This window comes from Phyllobates terribilis, unplaced genomic scaffold (genome assembly GCF_046119375.1).
Source record: "Phyllobates terribilis strain yellow unplaced genomic scaffold, ASM4611937v1 Scaffold_9__5_contigs__length_417890890, whole genome shotgun sequence".
NCBI lineage: Eukaryota > Metazoa > Chordata > Amphibia > Anura > Dendrobatidae > Phyllobates > Phyllobates terribilis.
This window is the reverse complement of record NW_027362769.1, coordinates 25,359,835-25,384,027: the sequence shown is the minus strand read 5'-3', so window position 1 is coordinate 25,384,027 and position 24,193 is coordinate 25,359,835.

The window sequence follows — 24,193 nt, the reverse complement described above, 5'->3', positions numbered from 1 at the left end:
CTATACTAACCTCCACCAGGTTGAAAATTCAATATAATTTTTATCTGCATCTTGCTCTGAAAAAATATTTGGGCTTCGGCTTGTAGCTGTGTGTGGGACTTGTTCTATTAGTCCATCTATACTAACCTCCACCAGGTTGAAAATTCAATATAATTTTTATCTGCATCTAGCTGTGAAAAAATATTTGGCTTCGGCTTGTAGCAGTGTGTGGGACTTGTTCTATTAGTCCATCTATACTAACCTCCACCAGGTTGAAAATTCAATATAATTTTTATCTGCATCTAGCTCTGAAAAAATATTTGGGCTTCGGCTTGTAGCAGTGTGTGGGACTTGTTCTATTAGTCCATCTATACTAACCTCCACCAGTTTGAAAATTCATTATAATTTTTATCTGCATCTAGCTCTGAAAAAATATTTGGGCTTCGGCTTGTAGCAGTGTGTGGGACTTGTTCTATTAGTCCATCTAAACTAACCTCCACCAGGTTGCAAATTCAATATAATTTTTTTCTGCATCTAGCTCTGAAAAAATATTTGGGCTTCGGCTTGTAGCAGTGTGTGGGACTTGTTCTATTAGTCCATCTATACTAACCTCCACCAGGTTGCAAATTCAATATAATTTTTATCTGCATCTGGCTCTGAAAAAATATTTGACCTTCGGCTTGTATCAGTGTGTGGGACTTGTTCTATTAGTCCATCTATACTAACCTCCACCAGGTTGCAAATTCAATATAATTTTTATCTGCATCTAGCTCTGAAAATATATTTGGGCTTCAGCTTGTAGCAGTGTGTGGGACTTGTTCTATTAGTCCATCTATACTAACCTCCACCAGGTTGCAAATTCAATATAATTTTTAACTGCATCTTGCTCTGAAAAAATATTTGGGCTTCGGCTTGCAGCAGTGTGTGGGACTTGTTCTATTAGTCCATCTATACTAACCTCCACCAGGTTGAAAATTCAATATAATTTTTATCTGCATCTAGCTCTGAAAAAATATTTGGGCTTCTGCTTGTAGCAGTGTGTGGGACTAGTTCTATTTGTCCATCTATACTAACCTCCACCAGGTTGCAAATTCAATATAATTTTTATCTGCATCTAGCTCTGAAAAAATATTTGGGCTTCGGCTTGTAGCAGTGTGTGGGACTTGTTCTATTAGTCCATCTATGCTAACCTCCACCAGGTTGCAAATTCCATATAATTTTTATCTGCATCTAGCTTTGAAAAAATATTTGGGCTTCGGCTTGTAGCAGTGTGTGGGTCCTTGTTCTATTTGTGCATCTATACTAACCTCCACCAGGTTGCAAATTCAATATAATTTTTATCTGCATCTAGCTCTGAAAAAATATTTGGGCTTTGGCTTGTAGCAGTGTGTGGAACTTGTTCTATTAGTCCATCTATACTAACCTCCACCAGGTTGCAAATTCAATATAATTTTTATCTGCATCTAGCTCTGAAAAAATATTTGGGCTTCGGCTTATAGCAGTGTGTGGAACTTGTTCTATTAGTCCATCTATGCTAACCTCCACCAGGTTGCAAATTCAATATAATTTTTATCTGCATCTAGCTCTGAAAAAATATTTTTTGCTTCGGCTTGTAGCAGTGTGTGGGACTTGTTCTATTAGTCCATCTATACTAACCTCCACCAGGTTGCAAATTCCATATAATTTTTATCTGCATCTAGCTTTGAAAAAATATTTGGGCTTCGGCTTGTAGCAGTGTGTGGGTCCTTGTTCTATTTGTCCATCTATACTAACCTCCACCAGGTTGCAAATTCAATATAATTTTTATCTGCATCTAGCTCTGAAAAAATATTTGGGCTTTGGCTTGTAGCAGTGTGTGGAACTTGTTCTATTAGTCCATCTATACTAACCTCCACCAGGTTGCAAATTCAATATAATTTTTATCTGCATCTAGCTCTGAAAAAATATTTGGGCTTCGGCTTATAGCAGTGTGTGGAACTTGTTCTATTATTCCATCTATGCTAACCTCCAACAGGTTGCAAATTCAATATAATTTTTATCTGCATCTAGCTCTGAAAAAATATTTTTTGCTTCGGCTTGTAGCAGTGTGTGGGACTTGTTCTATTAGTCCATCTATACTAACCTCCACCAGGTTGCAAATTCAATTTAATTTTTATCTGCATCTAGCTCTGAAAAAATATTTGGGCTTCGGCTTGTAGCAGTGTGTGGGACTTGTTCTATTAGTCCATCTATACTAACCTCCACCAGGTTGAAAATTCAATATAATTTTTATCTGCATCTAGCTCTGAAAAAATATTTGGGCTTCGGCTTGTAGCAGTGTGTGGGACTTGTTCTATTAGTACATCTATACTAACCTCCACCAGGTTGCAAATTCAATATAATTTTTATCTACATCTAGCTCTGAAAAAATATTTGGGCTTCGGCTTGTAGCAGTGTGTGGGACTTGTTCTATTAGTCCATCTATACTAACCTCCACCAGGTTGAAAATTCAATATAATTTTTATCTGCATCTAGCACTGAAAAAATATTTGGGCTTCGGCTTGTAGCAGTGTGTGGGACTTGTTCTATTAGTCCATGTATACTAACCTGGACCAGGTTGCAAATTCAATATAATTTTTATCTGCATCTTGCTCTGAAAAAATATTTGGGCTTCGGCTTGTAGCTGTGTGTGGGACTTGTTCTATTAGTCCATCTATACTAACCTCCACCAGGTTGAAAATTCAATATAATTTTTATCTGCATCTAGCTCTGAAAAAATATTTGGGCTTCGGCTTGTAGCAGTGTGTGGGACTTGTTCTATTAGTCCATCTATACTAACCTCCACCAGGTTGAAAATTCAATATAATTTTTATCTGCATCTAGCTCTGAAAAAATATTTGGGCTTCGGCTTGTAGCAGTGTGTGGGACTTGTTCTATTAGTCCATCTATACTAACCTCCACCAGTTTGAAAATTCATTATAATTTTTATCTGCATCTAGCTCTGAAAAAATATTTGGGCTTCGGCTTGTAGCAGTGTGTGGGACTTGTTCTATTAGTCCATCTAAACTAACCTCCACCAGGTTGCAAATTCAATATAATTTTTTTCTGCATCTAGCTCTGAAAAAATATTTGGGCTTCGGCTTGTAGCAGTGTGTGGGACTTGTTCTATTAGTCCATCTATACTAACCTCCACCAGGTTGCAAATTCAATATAATTTTTATCTGCATCTGGCTCTGAAAAAATATTTGAGCTTCGGCTTGTATCAGTGTGTGGGACTTGTTCTATTAGTCCATCTATACTAACCTCCACCAGGTTGCAAATTCAATATAATTTTTATCTGCATCTAGCTCTGAAAATATATTTGGGCTTCAGCTTGTAGCAGTGTGTGGGACTTGTTCTATTAGTCCATCTATACTAACCTCCACCAGGTTGCAAATTCAATATAATTTTTAACTGCATCTTGCTCTGAAAAAATATTTGGGCTTCGGCTTGCAGCAGTGTGTGGGACTTGTTCTATTAGTCCATCTATACTAACCTCCACCAGGTTGAAAATTCAATATAATTTTTATCTGCATCTAGCTCTGAAAAAATATTTGGGCTTCTGCTTGTAGCAGTGTGTTGGACTAGTTCTATTTGTCCATCTATACTAACCTCCACCAGGTTGCAAATTCAATATAATTTTTATCTGCATCTAGCTCTGAAAAAATATTTGGGCTTCGGCTTGTAGCAGTGTGTGGGACTTGTTCTATTAGTCCATCTATACTAACCTCCACCAGGTTGCAAATTCAATACAATTTTTATCTGCATCTAGCTCTGAAAAAATATTTGGGCTTCGGCTTGTAGCAGTGTATGGGACTTGTTCTATTAGTCCATCTATAATAACCTCCGCCAGGTTGCAAATTCCATATAATTTTTATATGCATCTAGCTTTGAAAAAATATTTGGGCTTCGGCTTGTAGCAGTGTGTGGGTCCTTGTTCTATTAGTCCATCTATACTAACCTCCACCAGGTTGCAAATTCAATATAATTTTTATCTGCATCTGGCTCTGAAAAAATATTTGAGCTTCAGCTTGTATCAGTGTGTGGGACTTGTTCTATTAGTCCATCTATACTAACCTCCACCAGGTTGAAAATTCAATATAATTTTTATCTGCATCTAGCTCTGAAAAAATATTTGGGCTTCGGCTTGTAGCAGTGTGTGGGACTTGTTCTATTAGTCCATCTATACTAACCTCCACCAGGTTGAAAATTCAATATAATTTTTATCTGCATCTAGCTCTGAAAAAATATTTGGGCTTCGGCTTGTCGCAGCGTGTGGGACTTGTTCTATTAGTCCTTCTATACTAACCTCCACCAGGTTGCAAATTCAATATAATTTTTATCTGCATCTAGCTCTGAAAAAATATTTGGGCTTCGGCTTGTAGCAGTGTGTGGGACTTGTTCTATTAGTCCATCTATACTAACCTCCACCAGGTTGCAAATTCCATATAATTTTTATCTGCATCTAGCTTTGAAAAAATATTTGGCTTCGGCTTGTAGCAGTGTGTGGGTCCTTGTTCTATTTGTCCATCTACACTAACCTCCACCAGGTTGCAAATTCAATATAATTTTTATCTGCATCTAGCTCTGAAAAAATATTTGGGCTTTGGCTTGTAGCAGTGTGTGGAACTTGTTCTATTAGTCCATCTATACTAACCTCCACCAGGTTGCAAATTCAATATAATTTTTATCTGCATCTAGCTCTGAAAAAATATTTGGGCTTCGGCTTATAGCAGTGTGTGGAACTTGTTCTATTAGTCCATCTATGCTAACCTCCAACAGGTTGCAAATTCAATATAATTTTTATCTGCATCTAGCTCTGAAAAAATATTTTTTGCTTCGGCTTGTAGCAGTGTGTGGGACTTGTTCTATTAGTCCATCTATACTAACCTCCACCAGGTTGCAAATTCAATATAATTTTTATCTGCATCTAGCTCTGAAAAAATATTTGGGCTTCGGCTTGTAGCAGTGTGTGGGACTTGTTCTATTAGTCCATCTATACTAACCTCCACCAGGTTGAAAATTCAATATAATTTTTATCTGCATCTAGCTCTGAAAAAATATTTGGGCTTTGGCTTGTAGCAGTGTGTGGGACTTGTTCTATTAGTCCATCTATACTAACCTCCACCAGTTTGAAAATTCAATATAATTTTTATCTGCATCTAGCTCTGAAAAAATATTTGGGCTTCGGCTTGTAGCAGTGTGTGGGACTTGTTCTATTAGTCCATCTAAACTAACCTCCACCAGGTTGCAAATTCAATATAATTTTTATCTGCATCTAGCTCTGAAAAAATATTTGGGCTTCGGCTTGTAGCAGTGTGTGGGACTTGTTCTATTAGTCCATCTATACTAACCTCCACCAGGTTGCAAATTCAATATAATTTTTATCTGCATCTGGCATTGAAAAAATATTTGAGCTTCGGCTTGTATCAGTGTGTGGGACTTGTTCTATTAGTCCATCTATACTAACCTCCACCAGGTTGCAAATTCAATATAATTTTTATCTGCATCTAGCTCTGAAAATATATTTGGGCTTCAGCTTGTAGCAGTGTGTGGGACTTGTTCTATTAGTCCATCTATACTAACCTCCACCAGGTTGCAAATTCAATATAATTTTTAACTGCATCTTGCTCTGAAGAAATATTTGGGCTTCGGCTTGTAGCAGTGTGTGGGACTTGTTCTATTAGTCCATCTATACTAACCTCCACCAGGTTGAAAATTCAATATAATTTTTATCTGCATCTAGCTCTGAAAAAATATTTGGGCTTCTGCTTGTAGCAGTGTGTTGGACTAGTTCTATTTGTCCATCTATACTAACCTCCACCAGGTTGCAAATTCAATATAATTTTTATCTGCATCTAGCTCTGAAAAAATATTTGGGCTTCGGCTTGTAGCAGTGTGTGGGACTTGTTCTATTAGTCCATCTATACTAACCTCCACCAGGTTGCAAATTCAATACAATTTTTATCTGCATCTAGCTCTGAAAAAATATTTGGGCTTCGGCTTGTAGCAGTGTATGGGACTTGTTCTATTAGTCCATCTATAATAACCTCCACCAGGTTGCAAATTCCATATAATTTTTATCTGCATCTAGCTTTGAAAAAATATTTGGGCTTCGGCTTGTAGCAGTGTGTGGGTCCTTGTTCTATTAGTCCATCTATACTAACCTCCACCAGGTTGCAAATTCAATATAATTTTTATCTGCATCTAGCTCTGAAAAAATATTTGGGCTTTGGCTTGTAGCAGTGTGTGGAACTTATTCTATTAGTCCATCTATACTAACCTCCACCAGGTTGCAAATTCAATATAATTTTTATCTGCATCTAGCTCTGAAAAAATATTTGGGCTTCGGCTTATAGCAGTGTGTGGAACTTGTTCTATTAGTCCATCTATGCTAACCTCCAACAGGTTGCAAATTCAATATAATTTTTATCTGCATCTAGCTCTGAAAAAATATTTTTTGCTTCGGCTTGTAGCAGTGTGTGGGACTTGTTCTATTAGTCCATCTATACTAACCTCCACCAGGTTGCAAATTCAATATAATTTTTATCTGCATCTAGCTCTGAAAAAATATTTGGGCTTCGGCTTGTAGCAGTGTGTGGTACTTGTTCTATTAGTCCATCTATACTAACATCCACCAGGTTGAAAATTCAATATAATTTTTATCTGCATCTAGCTCTGAAAAAATATTTTGGCTTCGGCTTGTAGCAGTGTGTGGGACTTGTTCTATTATTACATCTATACTAACCTCCACCAGGTTGCAAATTCAATATAATTTTTATCTACATCTAGCTCTGAAAAAATATTTGGGCTTCGGCTTGTAGCAGTGTGTGGGACTTGTTCTATTAGTCCATCTATACTAACCTCCACCAGGTTGAAAATTCAATATAATTTTTATCTGCATCTAGCACTGAAAAAATATTTGGGCTTCGGCTTGTAGCAGTGTGTGGGACTTGTTCTATTAGTCCATGTATACTAACCTGGACCAGGTTGCAAATTCAATATAATTTTTATCTGCATCTTGCTCTGAAAAAATATTTGGGCTTCGGCTTGTAGCAGTGTGTGGGACTTGTTCTATTAGTCCATCTATACTAACCTCCACCAGGTTGAAAATTCAATATAATTTTTATCTGCATCTAGCTCTGAAAAAATATTTGGGCTTCAGCTTGTAGCAGTGTGTGGGACTTGTTCTGTTAATCCATCGATAATAACCTCCACCAGGTTGCAAATTCAATATAATTTTTATATGCATCTAGCTCTGAAAAAATATTTGGGCTTCGGCTTGTAGCAATGTGTGGGACTTGTTCTATTAGTCCATCTATACTAACCTCCACCAGGTTACAAATTCAATATAATTTTTATCTGCATCTAGCTCTGAAAAAATATTTGGGCTTCGGCTTGTAGCAGTGTGTGGGACTTGTTCTATTAGTCCATCTATACTAACCTCCACCAGGTTGCAAATTCAATATAATTTTTATCTGCATCTAGCTCTGAAAAAATATTTGGGCTTCGGCTTGTAGCAGTGTATGGGACTTGTTCTATTAGTCCATCTATGCTAACCTCCACCAGGTTGCAAATTCCATATAATTTTTATCTGCATCTAGCTTTGAAAAAATATTTGGGCTTCGGCTTGTAGCAGTGTGTGGGTCCTTGTTCTATTTGTGCATCTATACTAACCTCCACCAGGTTGCAAATTCAATATAATTTTTATCTGCATCTAGCTCTGAAAAAATATTTGGGCTTTGGCTTGTAGCAGTGTGTGGAACTTGTTCTATTAGTCCATCTATACTAACCTCCACCAGGTTGCAAATTCAATATAATTTTTATCTGCATCTAGCTCTGAAAAAATATTTGGGATTCGGCTTATAGCAGTGTGTGGAACTTGTTCTATTAGTCCATCAATGCTAACCTCCAATAGGTTGCAAATTCAATATAATTTTTATCTGCATCTAGCTCTGAAAAAATATTTTTTGCTTCGGCTTGTAGCAGTGTGTGGGACTTGTTCTATTAGTCCATCTATACTAACCTCCACCAGGTTGCAAATTCCATATAATTTTTATCTGCATCTAGCTTTGAAAAAATATTTGGGCTTCGGCTTGTAGCAGTGTGTGGGTCCTTGTTCTATTTGTCCATCTATACTAACCTCCACCAGGTTGCAAATTCAATATAATTTTTATCTGCATCTAGCTCTGAAAAAATATTTGGGCTTTGGCTTGTAGCAGTGTGTGGAACTTGTTCTATTAGTCCATCTATACTAACCTCCACCAGGTTACAAATTCAATATAATTTTTATCTGCATCTAGCTCTGAAAAAATATTTGGGCTTCGGCTTATAGCAGTGTGTGGAACTTGTTCTATTATTCCATCTATGCTAACCTCCAACAGGTTGCAAATTCAATATAATTTTTATCTGCATCTAGCTCTGAAAAAATATTTTTTGCTTCGGCTTGTAGCAGTGTGTGGGACTTGTTCTATTAGTCCATCTATACTAACCTCCACCAGGTTGCAAATTCAATATAATTTTTATCTGCATCTAGCTCTGAAAAAATATTTGGGCTTCGGCTTGTAGCAGTGTGTGGGACTTGTTCTATTAGTCCATCTATACTAACCTCCACCAGGTTGAAAATTCAATATAATTTTTATCTGCATCTAGCTCTGAAAAAATATTTGGGCTTCGGCTTGTAGCAGTGTGTGGGACTTGTTCTATTAGTACATCTATACTAACCTCCACCAGGTTGCAAATTCAATATAATTTTTATCTACATCTAGCTCTGAAAAAATATTTGGGCTTCGGCTTGTAGCAGTGTGTGGGACTTGTTCTATTAGTCCATCTATACTAACCTCCACCAGGTTGAAAATTCAATATAATTTTTATCTGCATCTTGCTCTGAAAAAATATTTGGGCTTCGGCTTGTAGCTGTGTGTGGGACTTGTTCTATTAGTCCATCTATACTAACCTCCACCAGGTTGAAAATTCAATATAATTTTTATCTGCATCTAGCTCTGAAAAAATATTTGGCTTCGGCTTGTAGCAGTGTGTGGGACTTGTTCTATTAGTCCATCTATACTAACCTCCACCAGGTTGAAAATTCAATATAATTTTTATCTGCATCTAGCTCTGAAAAAATATTTGGGCTTCGGCTTGTAGCAGTGTGTGGGACTTGTTCTATTAGTCCATCTATACTAACCTCCACCAGTTTGAAAATTCATTATAATTTTTATCTGCATCTAGCTCTGAAAAAATATTTGGGCTTCGGCTTGTAGCAGTGTGTGGGACTTGTTCTATTAGTCCATCTAAACTAACCTCCACCAGGTTGCAAATTCAATATAATTTTTTTCTGCATCTAGCTCTGAAAAAATATTTGGGCTTCGGCTTGTAGCAGTGTGTGGGACTTGTTCTATTAGTCCATCTATACTAACCTCCACCAGGTTGCAAATTCAATATAATTTTTATCTGCATCTGGCTCTGAAAAAATATTTGACCTTCGGCTTGTATCAGTGTGTGGGACTTGTTCTATTAGTCCATCTATACTAACCTCCACCAGGTTGCAAATTCAATATAATTTTTATCTGCATCTAGCTCTGAAAAAATATTTGGGCTTCTGCTTGTAGCAGTGTGTGGGACTAGTTCTATTTGTCCATCTATACTAACCTCCACCAGGTTGCAAATTCAATATAATTTTTATCTGCATCTAGCTCTGAAAAAATATTTGGGCTTTGGCTTGTAGCAGTGTGTGGAACTTGTTCTATTAGTCCATCTATACTAACCTCCACCAGGTTGCAAATTCAATATAATTTTTATCTGCATCTAGCTCTGAAAAAATATTTGGGCTTCGGCTTATAGCAGTGTGTGGAACTTGTTCTATTATTCCATCTATGCTAACCTCCAACAGGTTGCAAATTCAATATAATTTTTATCTGCATCTAGCTCTTGAAAAATATTTTTTGCTTCGGCTTGTAGCAGTGTGTGGGACTTGTTCTATTAGTCCATCTATACTAACCTCCACCAGGTTGCAAATTCAATATAATTTTTATCTGCATCTAGCTCTGAAAAAATATTTGGGCTTCGGCTTGTAGCAGTGTGTGGGACTTGTTCTATTAGTCCATCTATACTAACCTCCACCAGGTTGAAAATTCAATATAATTTTTATCTGCATCTAGCTCTGAAAAAATATTTGGGCTTCGGCTTGTAGCAGTGTGTGGGACTTGTTCTATTAGTACATCTATACTAACCTCCACCAGGTTGCAAATTCAATATAATTTTTATCTACATCTAGCTCTGAAAAAATATTTGGGCTTCGGCTTGTAGCAGTGTGTGGGACTTGTTCTATTAGTCCATCTATACTAACCTCCACCAGGTTGAAAATTCAATATAATTTTTATCTGCATCTAGCACTGAAAAAATATTTGGGCTTCGGCTTGTAGCAGTGTGTGGGACTTGTTCTATTAGTCCATGTATACTAACCTGGACCAGGTTGCAAATTCAATATAATTTTTATCTGCATCTTGCTCTGAAAAAATATTTGGGCTTCGGCTTGTAGCTGTGTGTGGGACTTGTTCTATTAGTCCATCTATACTAACCTCCACCAGGTTGAAAATTCAATATAATTTTTATCTGCATCTAGCTCTGAAAAAATATTTGGGCTTCGGCTTGTAGCAGTGTGTGGGACTTGTTCTATTAGTCCATCTATACTAACCTCCACCAGTTTGAAAATTCATTATAATTTTTATCTGCATCTAGCTCTGAAAAAATATTTGGGCTTCGGCTTGTAGCAGTGTGTGGGACTTGTTCTATTAGTCCATCTAAACTAACCTCCACCAGGTTGCAAATTCAATATAATTTTTTTCTGCATCTAGCTCTGAAAAAATATTTGGGCTTCGGCTTGTAGCAGTGTGTGGGACTTGTTCTATTAGTCCATCTATACTAACCTCCACCAGGTTGCAAATTCAATATAATTTTTATCTGCATCTGGCTCTGAAAAAATATTTGGTCTTCGGTTTGTATCAGTGTGTGGGACTTGTTCTATTAGTCCATCTATACTAACCTCCACCAGGTTGCAAATTCAATATAATTTTTATCTGCATCTAGCTCTGAAAATATATTTGGGCTTCAGCTTGTAGCAGTGTGTGGGACTTGTTCTATTAGTCCATCTATACTAACCTCCACCAGGTTGCAAATTCAATATAATTTTTAACTGCATCTTGCTCTGAAAAAATATTTGGGCTTCGGCTTGCAGCAGTGTGTGGGACTTGTTCTATTAGTCCATCTATACTAACCTCCACCAGGTTGAAAATTCAATATAATTTTTATCTGCATCTAGCTCTGAAAAAATATTTGGGCTTCTGCTTGTAGCAGTGTGTTGGACTAGTTCTATTTGTCCATCTATACTAACCTCCACCAGGTTGCAAATTCAATATAATTTTTATCTGCATCTAGCTCTGAAAAAATATTTGGGCTTCGGCTTGTAGCAGTGTGTGGGACTTGTTCTATTAGTCCATCTATACTAACCTCCACCAGGTTGCAAATTCAATACAATTTTTATCTGCATCTAGCTCTGAAAAAATATTTGGGCTTCGGCTTGTAGCAGTGTATGGGACTTGTTCTATTAGTCCATCTATAATAACCTCCGCCAGGTTGCAAATTCCATATAATTTTTATATGCATCTAGCTTTGAAAAAATATTTGGGCTTCGGCTTGTAGCAGTGTGTGGGTCCTTGTTCTATTAGTCCATCTATACTAACCTCCACCAGGTTGCAAATTCAATATAATTTTTATCTGCATCTAGCTCTGAAAAAATATTTGGGCTTTGGCTTGTAGCAGTGTGTGGAACTTGTTCTATTAGTCCATCTATACTAACCTCCACCAGGTTGCAAATTCAATATAATTTTTATCTGCATCTAGCTCTGAAAAACTATTTGGGCTTCGGCTTATAGCAGTGTGTGGAACTTGTTCTATTAGTCCATCTATGTTAACCTCCAACAGGTTGCAAATTCAATATAATTTTTATCTGCATCTAGCTCTGAAAAAATATTTGGGCTTTGGCTTGTAGCAGTGTGTGGAACTTGTTCTATTAGTCCATCTATACTAACCTCCACCAGGTTGCAAATTCAATATAATTTTTATCTGCATCTAGCTCTGAAAAAATATTTGGGCTTCGGCTTGTAGCAGTGTGTGGGACTTGTTATATTATTACATCTATACTATCCTCCACCAGGTTGCAAATTCAATATAATTTTTATCTACATCTAGCTCTGAAAAAATATTTGGTCTTCGGCTTGTAGCAGTGTGTGGGACTTGTACTATTAGTCCATCTATACTAACCTCTACCAGTTTGAAAATTCAATATAATTTTTATCTGCATCTTGCTCTGAAAAAATATTTGGGCTTCGGCTTGTAGCAGTGTGTGGGACTTGTTCTACTAGTCCATCTATACTAACCTCCACCAGGTTGAAAATTCAATATAATTTTTATCTGCATCTAGCTCTGAAAAAATATTTGGGCTTCAGCTTGTAGCAGTGTGTGGTCACTTGTTCTGTTAATCCATCGATAATAACCTCCACCAGGTTGCAAATTCAATATAATTTTTATATGCATCTAGCTCTGAAAAAATATTTGGGCTTCGGCTTGTAGCAGTGTGTGGGTCCTTGTTCTATTTGTCCATCTATACTAACCTCCACCAGGTTGCAAATTCAATATAATTTTTATCTGCATCTAGCTCTGAAAAAAGATTTGGGCTTTGGCTTGTAGCAGTGTGTGGAACTTGTTCTATTAGTCCATCTATACTAACCTCCACCAGGTTGCAAATGCAATATAATTTTTATCTGCATCTAGCTCTGAAAAAATATTTGGGCTTCGGCTTATAGCAGTGTGTGGAACTTGTTCTATTAGTCCATCTATGCTAACCTCCAACAGGTTGCAAATTCAATATAATTTTTATCTGCATCTAGCTCTGAAAAAATATTTTTTGCTTCAGCTTGTAGCAGTGTGTGGGACTTGTTCTATTATTCCATCTATACTAACCTCCACCAGGTTGCAAATTCAATATAATTTTTATCTGCATCTAGCTCTGAAAAAATATTTGGGCTTCGGCTTGTAGCAGTGTGTGGGACTTGTTCTATTAGTGAATCTATACTAACCTCCACCAGGTTGAAAATTCAATATAATTTTTATCTGCATCTAGCTCTGAAAAAATATTTGGGCTTCGGCTTGTAGCAGTGTGTGGGACTTGTTCTATTAGTCCATCTATACTAACCTCCACCAGGTTGAAAATTCAATATAATTTTTATCTGCATCTAGCTCTGAAAAAATATTTGGGCTTCGGCTTGTAGCAGTGTGTGGGACTTGTTCTATTAGTCCATCTATACTAACCTCCACCAGTTTGAAAATTCATTATAATTTTTATCTGCATCTAGCTCTGAAAAAATATTTGGGCTTCGGCTTGTAGCAGTGTGTGGGACTTGTTCTATTAGTCCATCTAAACTAACCTCCACCAGGTTGCAAATTCAATATAATTTTTATCTGCATCTGGCTCTGAAAAAATATTTGAGCTTCGGCTTGTATCAGTGTGTGGGACTTGTTCTATTAGTCCATCTATACTAACCTCCACCAGGTTGCAAATTCAATATAATTTTTATCTGCATCTAGCTCTGAAAATATATTTGGGCTTCAGCTTGTAGCAGTGTGTGGGACTTGTTCTATTAGTCCATCTATACTAACCTCCACCAGGTTGCAAATTCAATATAATTTTTAACTGCATCTTGCTCTGAAAAAATATTTGGGCTTCGGCTTGTAGCAGTGTGTGGGACTTGTTCTATTAGTCCATCTATACTAACCTCCACCAGGTTGAAAATTCAATATAATTTTTATCTGCATCTAGCTCTGAAAAAATATTTGGGCTTCTGCTTGTAGCAGTGTGTTGGACTAGTTCTATTTGTCCATCTATACTAACCTCCACCAGGTTGCAAATTCAATATAATTTTTATCTGCATCTAGCTCTGAAAAAATATTTGGGCTTCGGCTTGTAGCAGTGTGTGGGACTTGTTCTATTAGTCCATCTATACTAACCTCCACCAGGTTGCAAATTCAATACAATTTTTATCTGCATCTAGCTCTGAAAAAATATTTGGGCTTCGGCTTGTAGCAGTGTATGGGACTTGTTCTATTAGTCCATCTATAATAACCTCCACCAGGTTGCAAATTCCATATAATTTTTATCTGCATCTAGCTTTGAAAAAATATTTGGGCTTCGGCTTGTAGCAGTGTGTGGGTCCTTGTTCTATTAGTCCATGTATACTAACCTCCACCAGGTTGCAAATTCAATATAATTTTTATCTGCATCTAGCTCTGAAAAAATATTTGGGCTTTGGCTTGTAGCAGTGTGTGGAACTTGTTCTATTAGTCCATCTATACTAACCTCCACCAGGTTGCAAATTCAATATAATTTTTATCTGCATCTAGCTCTGAAAAAATATTTGGGCTTCGGCTTATAGCAGTGTGTGGAACTTGTTCTATTAGTCCATCTATGCTAACCTCCAACAGGTTGCAAATTCAATATAATTTTTATCTGCATCTAGCTCTGAAAAAATATTTTTTACTTCGGCTTGTAGCAGTGTGTGGGACTTGTTCTATTAGTCCATCTATACTAACCTCCACCAGGTTGCAAATTCAATATAATTTTTATCTGCATCTAGCTCTGAAAAAATATTTGGGCTTCGGCTTGTAGCAGTGTGTGGTACTTGTTCTATTAGTCCATCTATACTAACCTCCACCAGGTAGAAAATTCAATATAATTTTTATCTGCATCTAGCTCTGAAAAAATATTTGGGCTTCGGCTTGTCGCAGCGTGTGGGACTTGTTCTATTAGTCCTTCTATACTAACCTCCACCAGGTTGCAAATTCAATATAATTTTTATCTGCATCTAGCTCTGAAAAAATATTTGGGCTTCGGCTTGTAGCAGTGTGTGGAACTTGTTCTATTAGTCCATCTATACTAACCTCCACCAGGTTGCAAATTCAATATAATTTTTATCTGCATCTAGCTCTGAAAAAATATTTGGGCTTCGGCTTGTAGCAGTGTATGGGACTTGTTCTATTAGTCCATCTATACTAACCTCCACCAGGTTGCAAATTCCATATAATTTTTATCTGCATCTAGCTTTGAAAAAATATTTGGGCTTCGGCTTGCAGCAGTGTGTGGGTCCTTGTTCTATTTGTCCATCTATACTAACCTCCACCAGGTTGCAAATTCAATATAATTTTTATCTGCATCTAGCTCTGAAAAAATATTTGGGCTTCGGCTTGTAGCAGTGTGTGGGACTTGTTCTATTAGTACATCTATACTAACCTTCACCAGGTTGCAAATTCAATATAATTTTTATCTACATCTAGCTCTGAAAAAATATTTGGGCTTCGGCTTGTAGCAGTGTGTGGGACTTGTTCTATTAGTCCATCTATACTAACCTCCACCAGGTTGAAAATTCAATATAATTTTTATCTGCATCTAGCACTGAAAAAATATTTGGGCTTCGGCTTGTAGCAGTGTGTGGGACTTGTTCTATTAGTCCATGTATACTAACCTGGACCAGGTTGCAAATTCAATATAATTTTTATCTGCATCTTGCTCTGAAAAAATATTTGGGCTTCGGCTTGTAGCTGTGTGTGGGACTTGTTCTATTAATCCATCTATACTAACCTCCACCAGGTTGAAAATTCAATATAATTTTTATCTGCATCTAGCTCTGAAAAAATATTTGTCTTCAGCTTGTAGCAGTGTGTGGGACTTGTTCTGTTAATCCATCGATAATAACCTCCACCAGGTTGCAAATTCAATATAATTTTTATATGCATCTAGCTCTGAAAAAATATTTGGGCTTCGGCTTGTAGCAATGTGTGGGACTTGTTCTATTAGTCCATCTATACTAACCTCCACCAGGTAGCAAATTCAATATAAATTTTATCTGCATCTAGCTCTGAAAAAATATTTGGGCTTCGGCTTGTCGCAGTGTGTGGGACTTGTTCTATTAGTCCTTCTATACTAACCTCCACCAGGTTGCAAATTCAATATAATTTTTATCTGCATCTAGCTCTGAAAAAATATTTGGGCTTTGGCTTGTAGCAGTGTGTGGGACTTGTTCTATTAGTCCATCTATACTAACCTCCACCAGGTTGAAAATTCAATATAATTTTTATCTGCATCTAGCTCTGAAAAAATATTTGGGCTTCGGCTTGTAGCAGTGTGTGGGACTTGTTCTATTAGTACATCTATACTAACCTCCACCAGGTTGCAAATTCAATATAATTTTTATCTACATCTAGCTCTGAAAAAATGTTTGGGCTTCGGCTTGTAGCAGTGTGTGGGACTTGTTCTATTAGTCCATCTATACTAACCTCCACCAGGTTGCAAATTCAATATAATTTTTATCTGCATCTAGCTCTGAAAAAATATTTGGGCTTCGGCTTGTAGCAGTGTGTGGAACTTGTTCTATTAGTCCATCTATACTAACCTCCACCAGGTTGCAAATTCAATATAATTTTTATCTGCATCTAGCTCTGAAAAAATATTTGGGCTTCGGCTTGTAGCAGTGTATGGGACTTGTTCTATTAGTCCATCTATACTAACCTCCACCAGGTTGCAAATTCCATATAATTTTTATCTGCATCTAGCTTTGAAAAAATATTTGGGTTTCGGCTTGCAGCAGTGTGTGGGTCCTTGTTCTATTTGTCCATCTATACTAACCTCCACCAGGTTGCAAATTCAATATAATTTTTATCTGCATCTAGCTCTGAAAAAATATTTGGGCTTCGGCTTGTAGCAGTGTGTGGGACTTGTTCTATTAGTACATCTATACTAACCTTCACCAGGTTGCAAATTCAATATAATTTTTATCTACATCTAGCTCTGAAAAAATATTTGGGCTTCGGCTTGTAGCAGTGTGTGGGACTTGTTCTATTAGTCCATCTATACTAACCTCCACCAGGTTGAAAATTCAATATAATTTTTATCTGCATCTAGCACTGAAAAAATATTTGGGCTTCGGCTTGTAGCAGTGTGTGGGACTTGTTCTTTTAGTCCATGTATACTAACCTGGACCAGGTTGCAAATTCAATATAATTTTTATCTGCATCTTGCTCTGAAAAAATATTTGGGCTTCGGCTTGTAGCTGTGTGTGGGACTTGTTCTATTAATCCATCTATACTAACCTCCACCAGGTTGAAAATTCAATATAATTTTTATCTGCATCTAGCTCTGAAAAAATATTTGTCTTCAGCTTGTAGCAGTGTGTGGGACTTGTTCTGTTAATCCATCGATAATAACCTCCACCAGGTTGCAAATTCAATATAATTTTTATATGCATCTAGCTCTGAAAAAATATTTGGGCTTCGGCTTGTAGCAATGTGTGGGACTTGTTCTATTAGTCCATCTATACTAACCTCCACCAGGTAGCAAATTCAATATAAATTTTATCTACATCTAGCTCTGAAAAAATATTTGGGCTTCGGCTTGCCGCAGTGTGTGGGACTTGTTCTATTAGTCCTTCTATACTAACCTCCACCAGGTTGCAAATTCAATATAATTTTTATCTGCATCTAGCTCTGAAAAAATATTTGGGCTTTGGCTTGTAGCAGTGTGTGGGACTTGTTCTATTAGTCCATCTATACTAACCTCCACCAGGTTGAAAATTCAATATAATTTTTATCTGCATCTAGCTCTGAAAAAATATTTGGGCTTCGGCTTGTAGCAGTGTGTGGGACTTGTTCTATTAGTACATCTATACTAACCTCCACCAGGTTGCAAATTCAATATAATTTTTATCTACATCTAGCTCTGAAAAAATGTTTGGGCTTCGGCTTGTAGCAGTGTGTGGGACTTGTTCTATTAGTCCATCTATACTAACCTCCACCAGGTTGAAAATTCAATATAATTTTTATCTGCATCTAGCACTGAAAAAATATTTGGGCTTCGGCTTGTAGCTGTGTGTGGGACTTGTTCTATTAGTCCATGTATACTAAGCTAGACCAGGTTGCAAATTCAATATAATTTTTATCTGCATCTTGCTCTGAAAAAATATTTGGGCTTCGGCTTGTAGCAGTGTGTGGGACTTGTTCTATTAGTTCATCTATACTAACCTCCACCAGGTTGAAAATTCAATATAATTTTTATCTGCATCTAGCTCTGAAAAAATATTTGGGCTTCAGCTTGTAGCAGTGTGTGGGACTTGTTCTCTTAATCCATCGATAATAACCTCCACCAGGTTGCAAATTCAATATAATTTTTATATGCATCTAGCGCTGAAAAAATATTTGGGCTTCGGCTTGTAGCAATGTGTGGGACTTGTTCTATTAGTCCATCTATACTAACCTCCACCAGGTTGCAAATTCAATATAATTTTTATCTGCATCTAGCTCTTAAAAAATATTTGGGCTTCGGCTTGTCGCAGTGTGTGGGACTTGTTCTATTAGTCCTTCTATACTAACCTCCACCAGGTTGCAAATTCAATATAATTTTTATCTGCATCTAGCTCTGAAAAAATATTTGGGCTTCGGCTTGTAGCAGTGTGTGGGACTTGTTCTATTAGTCCATCTATACTAACCTCCACCAGGTTGCAAATTCAATATAATTTTTATCTGCATCTAGCTCTGAAAAAATATTTGGGCTTCGGCTTGTAGCAGTGTGTGGGACTTGTTCTATTAGTCCATCTATACTAACCTCCACTGGATTGCAAATTCAATATAATATTTATCTGCATCTAGCTCTGAAAAAATATTTGGTCTTCGGCTTGTAGCAGTGTGTGGGACTTGTTCTAATAGTCCATCTATACTAACCTCCACCAGGTTGAAAATTCAATATAATTTTTATCTGCATCTAGCTCTGAAAAAATATTTGGGCTTCAGCTTGTAGCAGTGTGTGGGACTTGTTCTATTAGTCCATCTATACTAACCTCCACCAGGTTGCAAATTCAATATAATTTTTATCTGCAGCTAGCTCTGAAAAAATATATGGGCTTCGGCTTGTAGCAGTGCGTGGCACTTGTTCTATTAGTCCATCTATACTAACCTCCACCAGGTTGCAAATTCAATATAATTTTTATCTGCATCTAGCTCTGAAAAAATATTTGGGCTTCGGCTTGTAGCAGTGTGTGGGACTTGTTCTATTAGTCCATCTATACTAACCTCCACCAGGTTGAAAATTCAATATAATTTTTATCTGCATCTGGCTCTGAAAAAATATTTGGGCTTTGGCTTGTAGCAGTGTATGGGACTTGTTCTATTAGTCCATCTATACTAACCTCCACCAGGTTGCAAATTCCATATAATTTTTATCTGCATCTAGCTTTGAAAAAATATTTGGGCTTCGGCTTGTAGCAGTGTGTGGGTCCTTGCTCTATTTGTCCATCTATACTAACCTCCACCAGGTTGCAAATTCAATATAATTTTTATCTGCATCTAGCTCTGAAAAAATATTTGGGCTTTGGCTTGTAGCAGTGTGTGGAACTTGTTCTATTAGTCCATCTATACTAACCTCCACCAGGTTGCAAATGCAATATAATTTTTATCTGCATCTAGCTCTGAAAAAATATTTGGGCTTTGGCTTATAGCAGTGTGTGGAACTTGTTCTATTAGTCCATCTATGCTAACTTCCAACAGGTTGCAAATTCAATATAATTTTTATCTGCATCTAGCTCTGAAAAAATATTTTTTGCTTCAGCTTGTAGCAGTGTGTGGGACTTGTTCTATTAGTCCATCTATACTAACCTCCACCAGGTTGCAAATTCAATATAATTTTTATCTGCATCTAGCTCTGAAAAAATATTTGGGCTTCGGCTTGTAGCAGTGTGTGGGACTTGTTCTATTAGTCCATCTATACTAACCTCCACCAGGTTGAAAATTCAATATAATTTTTATCTGCATCTAGCTCTGAAAAAATATTTGGGCTTCGGCTTGTAGCAGTGTGTGGGACTTGTTCTATTAGTACATCTATACTAACCTTCACCAGGTTGCAAATTCAATATAATTTTTATCTACATCTAGCTCTGAAAAAATATTTGGGCTTCGGCTTGTAGCAGTGTGTGGGACTTGTTCTATTAGTCCATCTATACTAACCTCCACCAGGTTGAAAATTCAATATAATTTTTATCTGCATCTAGCACTGAAAAAATATTTGGGCTTCGGCTTGTAGCAGTGTGTGGGACTTGTTCTATTAGTCCATGTATACTAACCTGGACCAGGTTGCAAATTCAATATAATTTTTATCTGCATCTTGCTCTGAAAAAATATTTGGGCTTCGGCTTGTAGCTGTGTGTGGGACTTGTTCTATTAATCCATCTATACTAACCTCCACCAGGTTGAAAATTCAATATAATTTTTATCTGCATCTAGCTCTGAAAAAATATTTGTCTTCAGCTTGTAGCAGTGTGTGGGACTTGTTCTGTTAATCCATCGATAATAACCTCCACCAGGTTGCAAATTCAATATAATTTTTATATGCATCTAGCTCTGAAAAAATATTTGGGCTTCGGCTTGTAGCAATGTGTGGGACTTGTTCTATTAGTCCATCTATACTAACCTCCACCAGGTAGCAAATTCAATATAAATTTTATCTGCATCTAGCTCTGAAAAAATATTTGGGCTTCGGCTTGTCGCAGTGTGTGGGACTTGTTCTATTAGTCCTTCTATACTAACCTCCACCAGGTTGCAAATTCAATATAATTTTTATCTGCATCTAGCTCTGAAAAAATATTTGGGCTTTGGCTTGTAGCAGTGTGTGGGACTTGTTCTATTAGTCCATCTATACTAACCTCCACCAGGTTGAAAATTCAATATAATTTTTATCTGCATCTAGCTCTGAAAAAATATTTGGGCTTCGGCTTGTAGCAGTGTGTGGGACTTGTTCTATTAGTACATCTATACTAACCTCCACCAGGTTGCAAATTCAATATAATTTTTATCTACATCTAGCTCTGAAAAAATGTTTGGGCTTCGGCTTGTAGCAGTGTGTGGGACTTGTTCTATTAGTCCATCTCTACTAACCTCCACCAGGTTGAAAATTCAATATAATTTTTATCTGCATCTAGCACTGAAAAAATATTTGGGCTTCGGCTTGTAGCTGTGTGTGGGACTTGTTCTATTAGTCCATGTATACTAAGCTAGACCAGGTTGCAAATTCAATATAATTTTTATCTGCATCTTGCTCTGAAAAAATATTTGGGCTTCGGCTTGTAGCAGTGTGTGGGACTTGTTCTATTAGTTCATCTATACTAACCTCCACCAGGTTGAAAATTCAATATAATTTTTATCTGCATCTAGCTCTGAAAAAATATTTGGTCTTCGGCTTGTAGAAGTGTGTGGGACTTGTTCTATTAGTCCATCTATACTAACCTCCACCAGGTTGCAAATTCAATATAATTTTTATCTGCATCTAGCTCTGAAAAAATAATTGGGCTTCGGCTTGTAGCAGTGTGTGGGACTTGTTCTATTAGTCCATCTATACTAATCTCCACCAGGTTGAAAATTCAATATAATTTTTCTCTGCATCTAGCTCTGAAAAAATATTTGGGCTTCGACTTGTAGCAGTGTGTGGGACTTGTTCTATTAGTCCATCTATACTAACCTACACCAGGTTGCAATTTCAATATAATTTTTATCTGCATCTAGCTCTGAAAAAATATTTGGACTTCGGCTTGTAGCAGTGTGTGGGACTTGTTCTATTAGTCCATCTATACTAACGTCCACCAGGTTGCAAATTCAATATAATTTTTGTCTGCATCAAGCTCTGAAAAAATATTTGGGCTTCGGCTTGTAGCAGTGTGTGGGACTTGTTCTATTAGTCCATCTATACTAACCTCCACCAGGTTGCAAATTCAATATAATTTTTATCTACATCTAGCTCTGAAAAAATATTTGGGCTTCGGCTTGTAGCAGTGTGTGGGACTTGTTCTATTAGTCCATCTATACTAACCTCCACCAGTTTGCAAATTCAATATAATTTTTATCTACATCTAGCTCTGAAAAAATATTTGGGCTTCGGCTTGTAGCAGTGTGTGGGACTTGTTCTAATAGTCCATCTATACTAACCTCCACCAGGTTGAAAATTCAATATAATTTTTATCTGCATCTAGCTCTGAAAAAATATTTGGGCTTCAGCTTGTAGCAGTGTGTGGGACTTGTTCTATTAGTCCATCTATACTAACCTCCACCAGGTTGCAAATTCAATATAATTTTTATCTGCAGCTAGCTCTGAAAAAATATATGGGCTTCGGCTTGTAGCAGTGCGTGGCACTTGTTCTATTAGTCCATCTATACTAACCTCCACCAGGTTGCAAATTCAATATAATTTTTATCTGCATCTAGCTCTGAAAAAATATTTGGGCTTCGGCTTGTAGCAGTGTGTGGGACTTGTTCTATTAGTCCATCTATACTAACCTCCACCAGGTTGCAAATTCAATATAATTTTTATCTGCATCTAGCTCTGAAAAAATATTTGGGCTTCGGCTTGTAGCAGTGTATGGGACTTGTTCTATTAGTCCATCTATACTAACCTCCACCAGGTTGCAAATTCCATATAATTTTTATCTGCATCTAGCTTTGAAAAAATATTTGGGTTTCGGCTTGCAGCAGTTTGTGGGTCCTTGTTCTATTTGTCCATCTATACTAACCTCCACCAGGTTGCAAATTCAATATAATTTTTATCTGCATCTAGCTCTGAAAAAATATTTGGGCTTCGGCTTGTAGCAGTGTGTGGGACTTGTTCTATTAGTACATCTATACTAACCTTCACCAGGTTGCAAATTCAATATAATTTTTATCTACATCTAGCTCTGAAAAAATATTTGGGCTTCGGCTTGTAGCAGTGTGTGGGACTTGTTCTATTAGTCCATCTATACTAACCTCCACCAGGTTGAAAATTCAATATAATTTTTATCTGCATCTAGCACTGAAAAAATATTTGGGCTTTGGCTTGTAGCAGTGTGTGGGACTTGTTCTATTAGTCCATGTATACTAACCTGGACCAGGTTGCAAATTCAATATAATTTTTATCTGCATCTTGCTCTGAAAAAATATTTGGGCTTCGGCTTGTAGCTGTGTGTGGGACTTGTTCTATTAATCCATCTATACTAACCTCCACCAGGTTGAAAATTCAATATAATTTTTATCTGCATCTAGCTCTGAAAAAATATTTGTCTTCAGCTTGTAGCAGTGTGTGGGACTTGTTCTGTTAATCCATCGATAATAACCTCCACCAGGTTGCAAATTCAATATAATTTTTATATGCATCTAGCTCTGAAAAAATATTTGGGCTTCGGCTTGTAGCAATGTGTGGGACTTGTTCTATTAGTCCATCTATACTAACCTCCACCAGGTAGCAAATTCAATATAAATTTTATCTACATCTAGCTCTGAAAAAATATTTGGGCTTCGGCTTGTCGCAGTGTGTGGGACTTGTTCTATTAGTCCTTCTATACTAACCTCCACCAGGTTGCAAATTCAATATAATTTTTATCTGCATCTAGCTCTGAAAAAATATTTGGGCTTTGGCTTGTAGCAGTGTGTGGGACTTGTTCTATTAGTCCATCTATACTAACCTCCACCAGGTTGAAAATTCAATATAATTTTTATCTGCATCTAGCTCTGAAAAAATATTTGGGCTTCGGCTTGTAGCAGTGTGTGGGACTTGTTCTATTAGTACATCTATACTAACCTCCACCAGGTTGCAAATTCAATATAATTTTTATCTACATCTAGCTCTGAAAAAATGTTTGGGCTTCGGCTTGTAGCAGTGTGTGGGACTTGTTCTATTAGTCCATCTATACTAACCTCCACCAGGTTGAAAATTCAATATAATTTTTATCTGCATCTAGCACTGAAAAAATATTTGGGCTTCGGCTTGTAGCTGTGTGTGGGACTTGTTCTATTAGTCCATGTATACTAAGCTAGACCAGGTTGCAAATTCAATATAATTTTTATCTGCATCTTGCTCTGAAAAAATATTTGGGCTTCGGCTTGTAGCAGTGTGTGGGACTTGTTCTATTAGTTCATCTATACTAACCTCCACCAGGTTGAAAATTCAATATAATTTTTATCTGCATCTAGCTCTGAAAAAATATTTGGGCTTCAGCTTGTAGCAGTGTGTGGGACTTGTTCTCTTAATCCATCGATAATAACCTCCACCAGGTTGCAAATTCAATATAATTTTTATATG